Genomic DNA, 17,915 nt, shown 5'->3' with positions numbered 1-17,915 from the left:
ATATGTATATTATTTATATATTAAATAAATATATATCTCAGATGTCCTTTATAAGTTTAAGGGCATTTTATTCTATTCTTGGTTTTTTCCTTGAATTATGAAAATCTATGCTAAATTATATCAAATACTTTTTTTGCATGTATTGAGTTGATCATATCTTCTTCTAAGCTATTAGTGTGGTAAATTATATTAATACATTTTCTAATACTGAATCAACTTTTCATGTCTAGAATAAACCCTACTTAGTTATGAGATATTATACTTTGTATGCATTGCCACACTTGGATGCTAATATTTTGCCTGAAATTTTTTATTTTTGTGTATTACTGAGATTGGCCTGTGATAGTCCATTTTTTATATTTTCCTTACCTATCTTAATGTCACAGATTTAGCTTATATAATGAGGTATAGTTTATTCAATGAGTGAGATTTTCCTGTTTTGAAATTCTTAAAAAAATTTGTCTATGTTTATAATGAACTATTCTTTGAATGTTGGAAGAAGCTTTCTGGTAAAGTTTCCTGTGAAAAGCATAATGTTTTCATTTTGAGAAAATATATGTCTACAAATTTAATTTATTCAATTTTTATAGAATTACACTTTTTTTCTATTTCCTCATGAGTTGGTTTTGATGGTTTGTATTTCTTTAGTAACATCTATTTTATCGGTTTTCAATTTTTATGGCATAAAGTTCATTTCTTTTGTTATTATTTCCCTGAATTAGCTAAAGTTTCCCTATTTTTATTTCTAATATTGTTCACTTAGACTTTACTTCTTTTTTCTTGATTAATATTCTCAAGATTTTGTTAGTTTCATGAGTTTTTTTTAAAAGGACCAACTTTTGTTAGTTTTATCAAAGGACCAAATTTTGTTAATTTAGTTGTTTTCTATTTCATTAATTTCTATTCCTGTCTTTGTATTCTCTCTCTTTTTTTTTTTTGCTTTCTTTGAGTATATTTTTGTTTTCTTTTTTTAATTTCATAATTTTTTTCTCTATACTTCATTTTAGTTTGTCCCATATTTTTAGCTTTTAGTTTTCTAATTTGCACTGTGTTTTGTATCTTTGATCCATGAATTATTTAGAAGTGTTTTAAAATTTCCAAATGTATGAAGTTTTATTAACTATCTTTTCATAACTATTTCTAACATTGTTTTCATTGTGGGAAATGTGAGAGGGCTCATGAGGCCAATCCTTTAATGATTTGTAGAGGCTTGCAGCAGCTTGTAGCTGATTTTTAAAAAATGTTTCAAATGTGCATGAAAATAATTGTCTCCAAAATTTGGGCTTATTATTCTATAAAAACTTATTTCAAATCCTTGCTTATTTAATTTCTGCTTCATGTATCAATTACTGAGAGGGGTACCTTAAAAATTGTCTACTGTGGAGTTCCCGTCGTGGCGCAGTGGTTAACGAATCCGACTAGGAACCATGAGGTTGCGGGTTCGGTCCCTGCCCTTGCTCAGTGGGTTAACGATCCGGCGTTGCCGTGAGCTGTGGTGTAGGTTGCAGATGTGGCTCGGATCCCGCGTTGCTGTGGCTCTGGCGTAGGCCGGTGGCTACAGCTCTGATTCAACCCCTAGCCTGGGAATCTCCATATGCCATGGGAGCGGCCCAAGAAATAGCAACAACAACAACAACAGACAAAAGACAAAAGACAAAAAAAAAAAAAAATTGTCTACTGTAATGATGGATTTATTAAATTTCCTTGTAGTTTTGCCTATTTTAAAAAATATTTTAAAGGCTATATTAGTAGATACAATCAAGTTTAGAATTAATTTCATATTGTGCTGCAATTTTATTATTCAGTAACCTTTTAATCTTCATTAATGCTTTTTGCCTTAAATCTATTTTTCTAGTATCAATATAGCTATAGAAATCTTTTTGGGGGAAGATATATGTGTTCACCTTGTATATCTTCTTCCATCCTCTAAACAGTCCTGTGTCCTAATGTTTGCAAGTATGTCTTGTAAATAGTATCTAGCTAGAATTCCTATTTTATCTGGACTAACAAGCTTTTTCCTCTGTAAATAGATTAAAACTGGAGAGTTTTTGTCTTTTTGCCTTTTCTAGGGCTGCTCCTGCAGCATATGGAGGTTCCCAGGCTAGGGGTCTAATCAGAGCTATGCCGCTGGCCTACACCATAGCCACTGGCCTACACTACAGCCACAGCAACTCCAGATCTGAGCCATGTCTGCGACCCACACTACAACTCGTAGCAACGCCGGATCCTTAACCCAATGAGTGAGGCTAGGGATTGAACCCGCAACCCCATGGTTCCTAGGCAGATTCGTTAACCACTGAGCCACGACGGGAACTCCTAAAACTGGAAAGTTTTAATCTATTTACAGGTATTTGTTTACTGATGTATTTGTTATTTTTTTCTATTATACTTTTTTCACCCCTTTTACTTGTATTTTTTTCCTGCCTCATCTGTATTATTTTTCTTTTTATTCCCATTCCATATCCTTCCACTGGGTTAGAACACTTAAATTCTAAAGTGTATACATTTACTAGTCATCTTTAAAATTTTAATATAGTCATTTGACTTGTCAAAGCCTATAGTTACTCAGCTTCTTTTTCATCCACCCAAATTATACAAAGACCTTAGAATGCTATAATCACCATCCTCCCTATTTATGCTCTGTTTTTCCAGTATCTTTTAGTTCTAGCCCTACAAATAAAATGCTTATTACTGCTGAACATAATGTTACTTTAGTTACTTTAGATAAGCATTTTTTTTTTCTTTTTTAGGGCCATACCTGCAGCATATGGAGGTTCCCAGGCTAGGGGTTAAATTGGAGCTGTAGCTGGCATCCTGTGCCAGGGCCACAGCAATGCAGGATCTGAGCCGCATATGCAACCTACACCATAGCCATGGCAAGGCCAGATACTTAACCCACTGAGAGAGGCCAGGGACTGAACCCCGATCCTCAGGGATGCTAGTTGGGTTTGTAACCTGCTGAACTACAAAAGGAACTCCTAGATAAGCATTTCTTTCTTTTTTTTTTTTGGTCTTTTTGCTATTTCTTGGGCCTCTCCCGTGGCATATGAAGGTTCCCAGGCTAAGGGTCTAATCGGAGCTGTAGCCACTGGCCTACACCAGAGCCACAGCAACGCGGGATCCGAGCCGTGTCTGCAAACTACACCACAGCTCACGGCAATGCTGGATCCTTAACCCACTGAGCAAGGGCAGGGACCGAACCTGCAACCTCATGGTTCCTAATCAGATTCGTTAACCACTGCGCCACGACGGGAACTCCCAGGTAAGCATTTCTTAACATCAGAGTTACTGGCATTTTGGGCCACGTAAATGTCTGCTATGAGGAGCTGTCCTGTACATTGAAGGATATTTAGCAGCATCCTTGGTCTCTATACACTAGATGCCAGTTGCCTTAGACAAAAACATCTTCAGATATTGTTAAATGTTGCCTAAGGGGAGGAAATTGCTCCTGTTTAAGAACTATTTATTTAGGAGTTCCCGTCATGGCTTAGTGGTTAATGAATCCGACTAGGAACCATGAGGTTGCAGGTTCAATCCCTGGCCTTGTTCAGTAGGTTAAGGATCCGGAATTGCCGTGAGCTGTGGTGTAGGTTGCAGATGTGGCTTGGATCCTGCTTTGCTCTGGCTCTGGTGTCGGCCGGCAGCTACAGCTCTGATTCAACCCCTAGCCTGGGAACCTCCATATGTGGCAGAAGTGGCCCTGGAAATGTCAAAAAGACAAAAAGACAAAAACAAACAAACAAACAAACAAAAAAAAACAAAATAAAGCCAAAAAAAAAGAACTACATATTTACATATGCCCACTTATTTAACAATATCTTTTTTCAACATTCTGTCACATCTTACATCATTCATCATTTTCCTTCTGTCTGTAATAATAACTTAGAATTTTCTTTTTTTAAAATTTTTATTTTTTCTATTATAGTTGGTTTATAGTGTTTTATCAATTTCTACTATACAGTAGAGTGATCCAGTCATACATACATATCTATACATACACACACATATACATATATATGTATATTCTTTTTCTCACATTATACTCCATCATGTTCCATCACAAGTGACTATATATATAGTTTCCTGTGCTATACAGCAGGATCTTATTGCTTATTTATCCACTCCATATGCAATAGTTTGCATCTATTAACCCTGGACTACAGTCCATCCCACTCCCTCCCCCTCCCCCATGGCAACCACAAGTCTATTCTCCATGTCCATGAGTTTCTTTTCTGTGGAAAGGTTCATTTGTGCTGTATATTAGATTCCAGATATAAGTAATATTATATTTAGCTTTCTCTTTCAGACTTACTTCACTTAGTATGAGAATCTCTAGTTCCATTCATGTTGCTGCAAATGGCATTATCTTGTTCTTTTTATGGCTGAGTAGTATTCCATTGTATATATATATATATATATATCACATCTTCTTAATCCCTTTATCTGTCAATGGACATTTAGGTTGTTTCCATGTCTTGGCTATTGTGAATAGTGTTGCAGTGAACATAAAGATGCATGTATCTTTTTCAAGGAAAGTTTTGTCTGGGTGTATGCCCCAGAATGGGATTTCAGGGTCATATGGTAGTTCTATATATAGTTTTCTAAGGTACCTCCATACTGTTCTCCATAGTGGTTGTACCAACTTACATTCTCACCAACAGTGCAAGAGGGTTCCCTTTTCTCCACACCCTCTCTAGCATTTGTTATTTGTGGACTTATTAATGATGGCCATTCTGATAGGTGTGAGGTGGTACCTCATTGTGGTTTTGATTTGCATTTCTCTAATAATTAGTGATGTCGAGTATTTTTTCATGTGCCTGTTGGCCGTCTTCTTTGGAGAAATGTCTATTCAGGTCTTTTGCCCATTTTTCAATTGGATTGTTGGTTTTTTTGCTGTTGAGTTGTATAAGTTGTTTGTATATTTTAGAGATTAAGCTCTTGTCAGTTGCATTGTTTGAAACTATTTTCTCCCACTCTGTAGGTTGTCTTTTTTTTTTTTTATGGTTTCCTTCACTGTGTGTGATTAGGTCCCACTGGTTTATTTTTGCTTTTATTTCAGTTGCCTTGGGAGACTGACTTGAGAAAACATTTGTAAGGTTGATGTCAGAGAATGTTTTGCCTATGTTCTCTTCTAGGAGTATTATGGTGTCTTGTCTTATGTTTAAGTCTGTCAGCCATTTTGAGTTTATTTTTGTGCATGGTGTGAGGGTGTGTTTCACTTTCATTAATTTACATTTGCCTATCTGGTTTTCCCAGCAATACTTACTGAAAACACTGTCTTTTCCCCATCTTATGTTCTTGCCTCCTTTGTCAAAGATTAATTGACCATAGGTGTCTGGGTTTATTTCTGAATTCTCTGTTCTGTTGTATTGGTCTGTATGTCTGCTTTGGTACCAGTACCACACTGACTTACAGCCTGCCAAACTGAATCAAGAAGAAATACATCAACTGAACAGACTCATCACTCAAAATGAAATTGAATATGTAGTAAAAACACTTCCTACAAACAAAAGTCCAGGGCCAGATGACTTCACAGGCAAATTCTACCCAACAAAAAAGAACTAATACCCATCCTTCTTAAACTTATCCAAAAGGTTGAAGAAGGAACACTCCTAAAGACATTCTATGAAGCCACCATCACCCTAATACCAAAATCAGAGAAAGATATCACCCAAAAAGAAAACCTTCTGCAATGTTGGTGGGAATGTAACCATGGAGAACAGTATGGAGGTACCTTAGAAATATATATGTAGAACTACCATATGACCCAGAAATCCCACTCTTGGGCATATATCTGGACAAAACTTTCCTTAAAAAAGGCACATGCACCCACATGTTCATTGCAGCACTATTCACACTAGCCAAGACATGGAATCAACCCAAATGTCCATCAACAGATGATTGGATTAGGAAGATGTGGTATATATATACAATGGAATACTACTCAGCCATAAAAAAGAATAAAATTATGCCATTTGCAGCAACATGGATGGACCTAGAGACTCTCATACTGAGCGAGGTAAGTCAGAAAGAGGGAGACAAATATCATATGATATTACTTATATCTGGAATCTAATATGTGGCACAAATGAACCTTCCACAGAAAATAAAATCATGCACTTGGAGAATAGTTTGTAGTTGCCAAGGGGGAGGGAGTGGGGTGAGTGGGGAGCTTGGAGTTAATAGATGCAAACTGTTGCCTTTCGAATAGATAAGCAATGAGATCTTGCTGTGTAGCACTGGGAACTAATATCTAGTCACTTATGATGGAGCATGATAATGGGAGAAAAAAGAATGTATACATCTATGTGTAACTGGGTCATCATGCTGTACAGTAGGAAAAAATTGTATTGGGGAAATAACTATTAAAAAAATAAAATTAAAATTCTGAAGAAAAGAAAATTATAGGCCAATATCTTTGATGAATATAGACACAAAAATTCTCAACAACATTTTAGCCAACTGAATTCAACAACATCTGAAAAATATCATACACAACAACCAAGTGGGATTCATCCTAGGTTCACGAGGATGGTTCAACATACACAAATCAATCAATGTCATACACCACATTAACAATAGGAAAGTCAAAAACCACATGATCATCTCAGTAGTTGCAGAACAAGCATTTGACAAAGTCCAACATCCATTCATGGTAAAAACTCCTATCAAAGTGGGTACAGAGGGAGCATACCTTAACATAATAAAAGCCATTTACATCAAACCAACAGCAAATATAATACTCAATGGAGAAAAGCTGAAAGCCTTCCCACTAAAATCTGGAACAAGACAAGGATGCCCACTCTCACCACTGTTATTCAACATAGTATTAGAAGTCCTAGCCATGTCAATCAGACAAACAAAAGAAATAAAAGGAATCCAAATTGGAAGAGAAGAGGTAAAATTGTCACTCTATGCAGATGACATGATACTATATAAAGAAAACCCTAAGGATGCCATACAAAATACTTGAACTGATCAGTGAATTCAGCAAAATAACAGGATGCAAGACTAACATTCAGAAATGGGTTGCATTTCTGTATACTAACAATTAAATATTAGAAAAGGAATATAAAAATACAATTCCTTTTAAAATTACACCCCCAGAAATTAAATAACTGGGAATAAACCTGACCAAGGAGGTGAAAGACTTACACGCTGAGAACTATAAAACATTAATCAAGGAAAGAGGATGCAAAGAAATGGAAAGATACTCCATGCTCCCGGGTTGGAAGAATTAATATTGTAAAAATGGCCATACTACCCAAAGCAATCTACAGATTCAGTGCTATCCCTATCAAATTACCCATGACTGACATTTTTCACGGAAAAAACAAACAATCCAAAAATTTATATATATGGAACTATAAAAAGCCCAGAATTGCCACAGCAATTCTGAGGAACAAAAACCAAGCAGGCAGCATAACTCTCCAAGACTTCAGGCAATATTACAGAGCTACAATAATTAGAATTTTCTTTATTCTGTATAGCAAAAGGTAACAAATCTGGTTTTGTTTTGTTTTTGGTAAGTCTGAGAAAAGACTTTATTGTTGTTGTTTTATAAGATAATTTATTGGGTATAAAATTTTAGATGAGAGTCATTTTCTTTCCGTACATTGGATAAATCATGCCACTTTTCGGTGACATATCACCTGTTGAGAAGAAAGAGCTATTGATTTGTTACTCATTTTTAGATAATATGTCTTTTCTCTCTGGCTCATTTGAAGAAAATTTTTGCCTTTTCTATTAAGTCTTGCTATCATGTGTCTAGGAGCATATTTCCCTTTATTTTTCTTGCTTGTGATTTGTTGAGATTTTTGAACCCAAGAACTGGTAACATTCAACAGTTTTGGAAAATCCTCAGTTACTATTTCTTTCAAAGTTGTTTCTTCCACATTATGGAAGAAATTATCTTTCTGAAAATTAAACATGTTATATTTTCTTATTTTATCCTCCATTTTCTATTTTACATTTCCCTTCTCTTGGTATCTCATTTTCATATTTTTTTGTATTTGTCTTCCAACTTAGTAGGTATCTCTAGTGTTGTCTTAATATGCTGTTCTGCCTTTGAATTGAGTTTTTACTTTCAGTTTTTAAATTTCTATTTGTTTCATTTGGTTCTTTTTTCACGTGCTCTTGAAATTTTAAAAATATTCTGCGTACATTTTAAAGCCTTTCTTTTATTTAAACATATTAAACTTATTACTCTTTTGTGATGATTACTGTATCTCTGTTGGTCTGATTTTACTGTCTGTTCCATCTATTTGTTATTATGGTGCTTTGTTTCCTTGTGTGTTTTGTGTTTTTGAAACCTTGGGGATTCTGTCATACCCGATTTGAGGCTAATTTTTGACAATGTCTCCTCGTCATGTTGGGGTTATTGCTGATCTTCAAATTAAATCCTCCATTTAAGGTTTTTGTTTTGTTCATCTTTTTTTTTTTTTATTGTTATGCCACATAAGTGGGTAAAATTGGTTTGGAAACTCATGTGAGAAAGACTTTACGTTTATAATTTCTTATGGGTGATTTTCCCTCTTCACCCAGTACCTAGTATCCTTGCTATCTCTTATACACCATGAGTTTATTTTTAATAGATTGTATTTGGAGTCTCAGTCTTTCCATCTTAATGCCCCCTGTGTTTTTTCTCTGTATTCTATTCCCATGTGGCCTTTGTTACGAACTGAGAAGGGCCTAGGATGTTTATTCTGCTTTTATCTTACTTTTTTTTTTTTTTTTTTTTTTTTTTTGCCTTTTTGGGCTATATCTGAGGCGTATGGAAGTCCCCAAGCTAGGGGTTGAATCAGAGCTGCAGCTGCTGGCCTATAGCACAGCCATAGCAATGCAGGATCTGAGCTATGTCTGCAGCTTACACCACAGCTCACAGCAATGCTGGATCCTTAACCCACTGAGTGAGGCCAGGGATCAAACCTACATCCTCATGAACACTGTGTTGGGATTCTTAACCTTCTGAGCCACAATGAGAACTCCTATAAGCAGTTTTTTAGTATTTCCTTTTCTGCTTTGGCATTACAAAATACAGCTTTCCATTTTAAAAAAGAATAATTTAATATGCAAAGGAACATAATGCTCTTGTATTTTATATAAAAATAATTCTCCATACAAATATTTTTAATCTTTCTTGAAGATAGAACAGAGAAACAGCTCTGTACAAATCCCAGTTTAAAAGTGACGTATCTATGAACTGTGGGGTTAATCGTCAAGAATAAAACTGTATTAGGTTAGTTACTTTTTTGAAATGATTTTCCTAAGTTGAATGGGAATATTTTAGACTTTCAAATATTGATAAAATTGTTTGCTTCTTTTTGTATGTTTGAAATGCTCATGTAGTTTATTCTCATGACCTTTTTGTTGTGGTCAGATGTATGTGGCCAAACATGTAGATGTCACAAAATAGTTAACTAGCCAAAATTTAAAAGTCTTAAGTTTCAGCCCAAGAGATGGTTTGTCCTTTTATTTTTCTGTCTGCAATGGTAGTATTTGGTAGTGAGAAACAGAATAAGAAACACAAGGACATTTATGTAAGAATAGAAAATCTTTCAGGTAGATTTATCAGAATTAATTTTTTCTTCCTAGCCCCTGAAGGTATCTCTTGCCGTTGTTGGTGAGGTTAAATGATTTCTAAGAGGTCAGTGAAAGGCATTTACACGTCAGTCAAGCTGTAACTGTTAGTTCAATTTCCAGATTTCTGTGCTATTTAGTTTTGTGCACCAAGGGTAGGGCTAATTTCCACATTATAGATAAAACACTAAGGCCCAGAGGGATAACTTGTTTGTTTAGTACCACACTGCAGAGGAATAAAGAGCCAGGTAGAAACCTAAGCTAAGATCTTTTCCAAGTTTGATGCTTTTGCAAAAATATAAATTTTTCTCAAATTATGCCCAGGGATTTTTTAAAAAAAACTTATGTCAATATGTGTTTCTCTAAATAAGGGTCAAACGATTTTTGAAATGCTGGTTTTAAAGTTTAGAGTATTTTTTTCCAAATATTTTAGATCCTAATTCTTTGTTATATATTTTATAAATGCTTCTTCTCATCTGAGCCTTGTCATTTTACTTGGTTATAGTATCTTTTGATGAATAGAAGTTTAAAATTGAACTGTAGACTTATTTGTTACCATTTTTTTTTAATGATTTAAGCTTCTGAGTTTTGGTTTTAGGAATTCTTTCATATATATATATATGAAACCTACATCCTCATGAACACTGTGTTGGGATTCTTAACTTTCTGAGCCACAATGAGCTTCAAGAAAGACGTCTTTTTGCCTTTTCTAGGGCCACTCCCGTGGCATGTGGAGGTTCCCAGACTAGGGGTCTAATCAGAGCTGTAGCCACGGCCTACGCCAGAGCCACAGCAATGTGGGATCTGAGCCGTGTCTGCGACCTACACCACAGCTCATGGCAACGCCAGATCCTTAATCCACCAAATGAGTCCAGGGATGGAACCCGCAACCTCATGGTTCCTAGTCGGATTTGTTAACCAATGAGCCACGAATAGGAACTCCTCTTTCTCATATATTTTCTGCTAGAAATTGAATGTTGTTTTTTTGTTTGTTTGTTTTTTACACTTTTGTCTGTGTTATACCTGGAACAGATAATGTATCTGAAACTGGGAATTTGGTGTGAGGTTAAGGATTTAATTTTTTTCCACAGGGGTAAATAATTGTCCCTGGGTCATTTGAAAACTGATCTTCAGGGATCACGTCCATCGTGTGTGAAATTTCTGCATATATGTGAATCTCTTTCTGGCCTATTTTGCTATTTTTGTTCCATTTGGTTATTCTGTTCAGGAGGCTAGGCAAATCAGTTATGATATATTTATAATTAATATGAGATTATTTAGCAGTGAAAATAAACAAATTAAAGCTACATATGTCAAAGTCTCATAAAAATAATATTGAGCTTCCCCCAAAGATTTAGCAAAATACTGCCTAGAATATTATGCTATTTTTAGAGAAGCCTATAACATAAAAAACCAAATACTCAGTGTTTAGGGATATATGTAAATATAATAAAGGTGTTAATAAGTGAATAAAAACAATCTACATTTGTAATTTTGTTACTTCTGAGAGATGGAAGGGCTATGATGAAGGAAGGACACACAGAGGCTTCCAAATATTGTATTTTTAGTATTTCTTTCTTAAACTTCTAGGTGGGTACATGGGTTTATTTTCTTATTCTTTATACCTCCTCAAGTTTTAATTTTTTCCTAATGTTTTCACAAATAACCAATATAAGATGCCCTTACTGCAGCAGTTCTCAGGGTCTTTAATTTGCTAATAGACTTTGTCTTTATCCCAAAACGGGGGCATTCTGTGAGTATTTCCCAAATTTAATTGACCGTGGAACTTTCTTTTCCCAGGAACACCTATTGGTACCTTGGGAATTAGCCTGTTTTATGGATCCCAGATTCAGAATATGTACATTAGACCATATTGCTTCTAAAGATGAGACAAATCCAAGGTCTAGTCTTTCTTTAGTGTGTCATCGAGTTACAAGGAGTGCTTTGAACTCAGCAGGATATAAAGGGAGGTGTTGTGCATGTGGTTTTTACCTTAGCGTCATTCTTGAAGTTCATGGATAGTCCTACAGCTTCAAGTTGTTGGGTACATCTTCCTTCCCCCACACCCTATGGGGGCAGTTGGAATGTTTGAAATAGAGAAATCAACAAAGTATCATTTCCACATGGTGAGTGTACAACTATAACATGGCCTCTTCTTTGCTTCCAAAGTGCAGTGCAGATAGCACTCAGAGTAGAGAATGTTTGTCACTAGAACAGCAGCCACAGAGGCTTTCATTGATCAAGAGTCTGATTATTACAGAGAATTTATCATCACCTTACTAATAGAGCCTTTTTATGATTTTATGATTTTTAATGATTTTATGATCCTTGTAAATAAAACTATTAAAAAGAATACATCTTTTTTTGGTAAAGAAAGTCATTGTAATGAGACTGTTTTAATTAGTATTTTTTAATATATAAAAATGAGGCTGATTCCTATTTCTTTTGCAATAGGAATGTTTTATTTGGCAGACTTTATATATTAAAGAAAAAGAATATATAAATAAAGCAGCTGATTTGACCTGGCAAACTTTGATTCCAATTCAGCGTACATTCCCTATTTATAAAGTGCAGTAAAAATGTTGGCCTTTAGAAACTGATATTCCCTGGGTGAGCCAGTGTGGTAAGGCTTTTTTTTTCTTTCTGTTATTATTATTGCTTTTTTAAAAAATGTAGCAAAATTATAATAGAAAAATTCCTAATAAGTGCTAATATAATGTTTTTATACATCTAAAAAGAGAACAAATTATTTTAAAATGACTATTTAAAAAGTTGTGGCCCCAAAAGGGTACTGCAGGCTTGTGCACAGTCTAGTATATGTGCTACTATAATCTTGCTTGAGGCTCATAAATCTTGCATTATTTGGAGTAAGTGTAGACACTCCAAAATGAATTTAAAGGCAAATGTGCATGTGTTTCTGGGCACAGGCCGGGTGGAGGGAATGCTGTGATCATGTCTCAAAAAATTCTAATCATCTGGTCTTATAATGAATGGATTAGTTCCTCCATTCTGCCAATAGAAAATGAGCATAAGAAAACTTTGAAGTGCGGGAGGCAACGGCAAAGAAAACAGTAAACTGTTCATGTGAGACTAGCTTGATGCTTGGTGATTAAGAGATGAGGACCCCGCGGGTCAGCTCCCCATAGGTACAAACAGATGTTTGCACTGTTTCACAGCTGCTAAATATGATATAAATCCAAAGAATTTTTCTTGTTTTTATAAAGGAAAAAAATACCCAGACAGCAAATTTTTGGTCATTCAGATACTCTTACCAAATGACATCTGGTTTCTGTACTGCTTATTTAAGCAATCCTTAAAAAAAATGTTTGCCAAGGGGAGTAACTCTAAACTTTCAGTCCTTCACCATACATAACAGTACAGTTTAAATTACAGTGTGGCATGCAGAGTTTATTCTGAGCAATGCTCCTCTTTATTTCTTAACTAGCAAGTTTTATTTTCAAGAAAATGGGTTAGGTATGATGTAATTAGTTAAGAGAAATCTGTGATGAAGTTACATTTAAAATATCTAGGATTCCTATCCTAATGATGGCAAAGAAAATGAATTAATTGCTTCCATATGTTAAGTATGGTGGCAAGCAAAGTTAAACTATACAGTTACCTAAAATAAAATGTCAGCAATATAGCAAGACAGTATTTTGACTTGCATCAAGGTGAGAGAACATGAAAGGCAGAGAGGAAGCAGTGACAGGTTGAAGGTCAAGATGGAGATGAATCTTAATAAAAGACTTGCCTAAATCTTTAGAGAAGAACCAGGTTTTTTGCCCTCTCTACAGCTATTACACCTTCGAGTTTACATGCATAAATTATTATGCTCAACAGCAAATATGTTTATATTAATTGCTCCCCTCTGAGGTGCCTATTTTGAAGATTCTAATGCCCAAGTTTTCAGGCTTGCTTTTGAATTTTTTATACTCAGCCTTTGTGTCTGACACCGATCTGTGGTTTCATTAGAGCTTTCATTCAGTGAGCCTCCATGAGTTTAGCATTGAAACAGAAAATGTGATAATTCCATAACAAATTTGGCAATTAGTAGCATACCTCCTTTTGGGTTTTACATCATTATTTGGCCTGATACTGTAATTCTAGTCTGATGTTAATAAAGAGTAAGCAGACTGACTAGTCCAGCTTTGTTGGAGATCTCTTACCAAAGACTTGCTAGGACTATAGGGTATCCAAAACCAGTGCAGTGAGAGGTGCCTAGAGTGAAGATAATATACTGCATAGACTTTTCTTTGTCTTCTCTTAAAATTGATTTGATTTGGGGAGCAAGGGTCCTAGGTTCTTGCCATTATGTGATGTAGGGTCTACTAGAACTGAATTTGCAGGAGGATCATTTTTCCTATTGTGTTTTACTTTGTAAAGTTTGGATATGAGTTCAGGCTTGGCATGTGCAATAATCTTAGATTTCAGCATTGAGTCTAACTTACTGGTTCATTTACCATTTCTCTTTTAGTTTCTACAGGAATGTTACCTTCCTCCAGATTCCATGATAAGGTTTATCCCTATCTGTAGCATCCCTCATTTTTGTGTTTACTAACATTGGGAAGCCTCTCCTGTCAGGCTTTCTCATATATACCGTCTATGCAGGGGAGTCCCAGGTGGGGCTCATAAAGAGATTTCATCAAATCATGGCTGAGGAGTCCTATATTCAAGCTGACACTCAACTGTGCACAACTAAATCCCCCACTCCCATGCCCCCAGTGCCAAGTTCTCCTTATCACTAACAGCTTCCTATTGATGTCAGTGAGACTAAATATGCAAAGGAAACACGAAGCTCTTCATTCCCTGAGAACCAGGATATTTAGGTTGTGCAAATCCCTGAACCCTAAAATGGATTTAATCAGCCCAATTCACATCATAAATATCATGTTGCAAGGACACACATGTGCTGGAACAGATAGGAGATTTCATTTTAACTTTTAAATTTGCAAAATTATGCCTGTGGGCCATCAATTTTTCTTGGACACTCCAGGGACTTCATGCCAAGAGGAATTCTTACAGTGAGTAAGTTCATGCTTTTTACTGAGAAGGGAGCTGTTTCCTCTGTTATCAAAGATATCATATTTCACTTTCTAGAACCCTCTTAGCAGTTTTTCCTGCCTCTTTCTCCCATAGTCTATTCTGAGGAATGGCCAGGTGATTTTTTGCAAGGTCTATTTGTTTTTTCTCTTCTCTCCCTCTTGTCTCTCCTGTCTCAAGCTTCCGCCTGTCTCCTTCCTTCCTCTCTTTCTCCCCTCTTCCAAATAGCGTATTAATGAATAGTGATTCCCTATTGAATCTCATCTAAATATGGAAGAATAGCTGAGGCTAGAAGTTTTTTAAATTAAACTTTTAATTTTGAAATAATTGTAGATTCAGAAGCACTTTTAAATAATAATACATAGAAATCCCGGGTACACTTTATTCAGCTTCTCCATTGGGAACATCTTGCAAAACTATAGTACAATATCATAACCAGGATCTTGACATTAATGTAGTCAAGGTACAGAACATTTCCATCATCATGAAAATCCCTGATTTTGCCCTTTTATAGCTATAACCTACTCTCCTTCCATCTCAACTTCTTCCATGAAGTGACTTCTATAATTTTGTCCTTTTGAGGCTATAATATAAATGGGATCACACAGTATGTACTTTGGTGGGATTAGCTTTCACTGAGCATAATTTTCTGGGACATGGATCCAGGTTATTTCATGTCTTGGTAGTCTGTTGCTTTTATTGCTGAGTAGTATTCCATGGTATAGATATAACATAGTTGTCTAGAACTTTGCCAGATGAAGGACCTCTGGGCTATTTCCATTTTTTTTTTTTTATGACTAAAGCTTCTGTGAATATTTGTGTACAGGCTTTTGTGTGAACATAAGTTTTTGTTTCTCCGAGGTAAATACTCAGGAGTACAACTGCCAAGTCATATGGTTGTTGCCTGTTTAGCTTTTTAGGAAACTGCCAACCAAGCTATTTTCCAGAGTGGCTGTACCATCATCTATTCCTGTCAGCAATACATTAAGTTATACAGTCTGTCTGCATTTGGTGTTGTCACTATTTCTTATTTTAGCCGCTCTGATGGATGAGCAGTGATATCTCATTGTGGTTTTAATATGTATTTCCCTAATGGGTAATGAGGTTGAATATCTTTTTATGTACTTACTGGCCATCTTTGTGTTCTTTTTGATGAGATGTCTGTTAATACATTTTGCTATTTTATAATTTTTTTTTAAACTGTTGAGTTTTGAGAGTTCTTTCCATTTCCTAGATACTGATCCTTTGTTGAATATATGATTGCAAATATTTCCTTCCACTTTGTAGCTTGTCTTTTCCTTCTCTTAGTAAGGTCCAAGCAGAGCAAAAGTTCTTATTTTTGATGAGGCCTAATTTACCTGTTTTTCTTTCATAGGTTATTTATTTTTTCCATGCCTGAAGCATGTAGTAATTACTGGGCCAAGGATCAAACCCGTGCCACAGCTGCTACCCAAGCCACAGCAGTGACAATGCTGGATTCTTAGCTTGCTGTGCCACCAGGGAACTCCACAGATTATGTTCTTAATGTCAAGTGTGAGAATGCTTTGCCTGGCCCTGTCTTCTGAAGATTTTCCTATTTTTTCCTGAAAGTTTTGAGGTTTATAAAGCTATGGTTTGTATAATTTATGTTATATATATGACTTTATCACCACAGCCTACTGCTATTGACATTTTACAAGTTTGAGTAAACAGAAACATTACCCCCCTTTCCCCTGCTCTATTAAAAATATAATTGTCAGAGTTTCTGTCGTGGCGCAGTGGTTAACAAATCCGACTAGGAACCATGAGGTTGAGGGTTCGGTCCCTGCCCTTGCTCAGTGGGTTAACGATCCAGCATTGCCGTGAGCTGTGGTGTAGGTTGCAGACACGGCTCGGATCCCACGTTGCTGTGGCTCTGGCGTAGGCCAGTGGCTACAGCTCCGATTCAACCCTTAGCCTGGGAACCTCCATATGCTGTGGGAGCAGCCCAAGAAATAGTAAAAAGACAAAAAAAAAATTGTCTTAAATATTTCCATTTAAATTTAGAATCACCAGACCCAGTGTTCTATTTTTTGCTCTTATAATCAAACATAATTTAGAAAACTCAGTTGGAGAAGTTCCGGTTGTGGCTCAGCAGTAATGAACCCGACTAGTAGTATCCATGAGGATGTGGATTTGATCCCTGGCCCCACTCAGTGGGTTAAATATCCTGTATTTCCATGAGCTGTGGTATAGGTTGCAGATGTGGCTTGGATCTGATGTTGCTGTGGCTGTGGCATAGGTCAGCAGCTGCAGCTCTGATTCGACCCCTAGCCTGGGAACTTCCATATGCCACAGGTTTGGCCCTGAAGAGCAAAATAAATTAAATAAATAAATTGCAAGAGGAAAAGTTTGTGATACTTACCCACATTTTTGCTTACTGTGTTCATTCTTCCTTCTTAATGTACCAAGGTTCCTATTTTTAACATTTCCTTTTGTTAGGGGACTTAATTCATTTATCAACTTAGGTTATATGTGTTGGCAACAGATCCTCTTAATTTTCTTTCTTCTGAGAATGTCTTGATGTCTAACATGATAGTAATTCCTCTTACAAATGACTTGAGTGTTATCAATGGGGAGAAAGTACTCTCAAGGTGACTTTCAAGTCTCAGTGACTGAAGAAGCTACTTGCTTACTGTTTAGGACCACTTACAACTTGTAGTCAGTAAGCACTAATAATCTATGCTGTTCAGATCATGCAACTGGGGAGACAGAAGACTGGTACAAATTTGCAGCTTTATGCACGGTCATAATGTTTGTATGACTGCTAAAAAATGCATTTAAATGCATGAATTTAAATCAATGAATTTTATTTTAGGTACTACACATAAAGAATTATGACAGAGGTGGTCTACTGGAAAGTGAAACACTGAGCCCCACATTACTAAGTTATTTGAGCCTCTGAGTTATTTGAGGCTATGCCTTTTAAGATGGTTAATTGATCACTAATTAAAGGCCTTCCTAAATAATCATTGGTTTTTATCAATTTCTTTTAAAAACAGGTATTTCTTTTAATATTAAAGCACATATACCTATCATATTTGAAGTTGAATTTCTAGAAGTGTGAACTTTGAAGTATAATAGAAAGTAATCAAAAGGAATAGGTTCCAGAAATGCTTCTAAGAATTAACTCATATCGGAGTTCCTGCTGTGGCACAGTAGGTTAATGATTCATCTCGTCTCTGTGGAGGTGCTGGTTCAATCCCTGACCTGACATGGCGGGGTTAAGGATCTGACATTGCTGCAACTGTGGTGTAGGTCACAGCTCCAGCTTGGAT

The 17,915-nt window shown here is 35.9% G+C and overlaps 1 protein-coding gene across 6 annotated transcripts in view; it reads left to right on the top strand.

The window, feature by feature from the left end:
- LOC110262205 (uncharacterized) overlaps nucleotides 1-17,915 on the top strand; it is a 343,233-nt gene that overhangs the window by 48,383 nt on the left and 276,935 nt on the right. Inside the window, exon 1 of one of the 6 annotated variants that reach the window (XR_014819157.1) lies at nucleotides 14,486-14,600. The exons of the other annotated variants lie outside the window; for them this stretch is intronic. The gene's annotated coding sequence lies outside the window, so the exon portion shown is untranslated. Of the gene's footprint in view, nucleotides 1-14,485; nucleotides 14,601-17,915 lie in introns of those variants that run through there. 6 annotated transcript variants of the gene reach the window in all.

The sequence above is a fragment of the Sus scrofa genome, chromosome 1, assembly GCF_054392235.1.
Source record: "Sus scrofa isolate SSC_HxYL_T2T_F1_AM1 chromosome 1, Sscrofa_HxYL_maternal_Yorkshire_Landrace_v2.0, whole genome shotgun sequence".
NCBI lineage: Eukaryota > Metazoa > Chordata > Mammalia > Artiodactyla > Suidae > Sus > Sus scrofa.
Note: the sequence above shows the minus strand (reverse complement) of the source record. Positions and strands in the feature narration are given on the sequence as shown.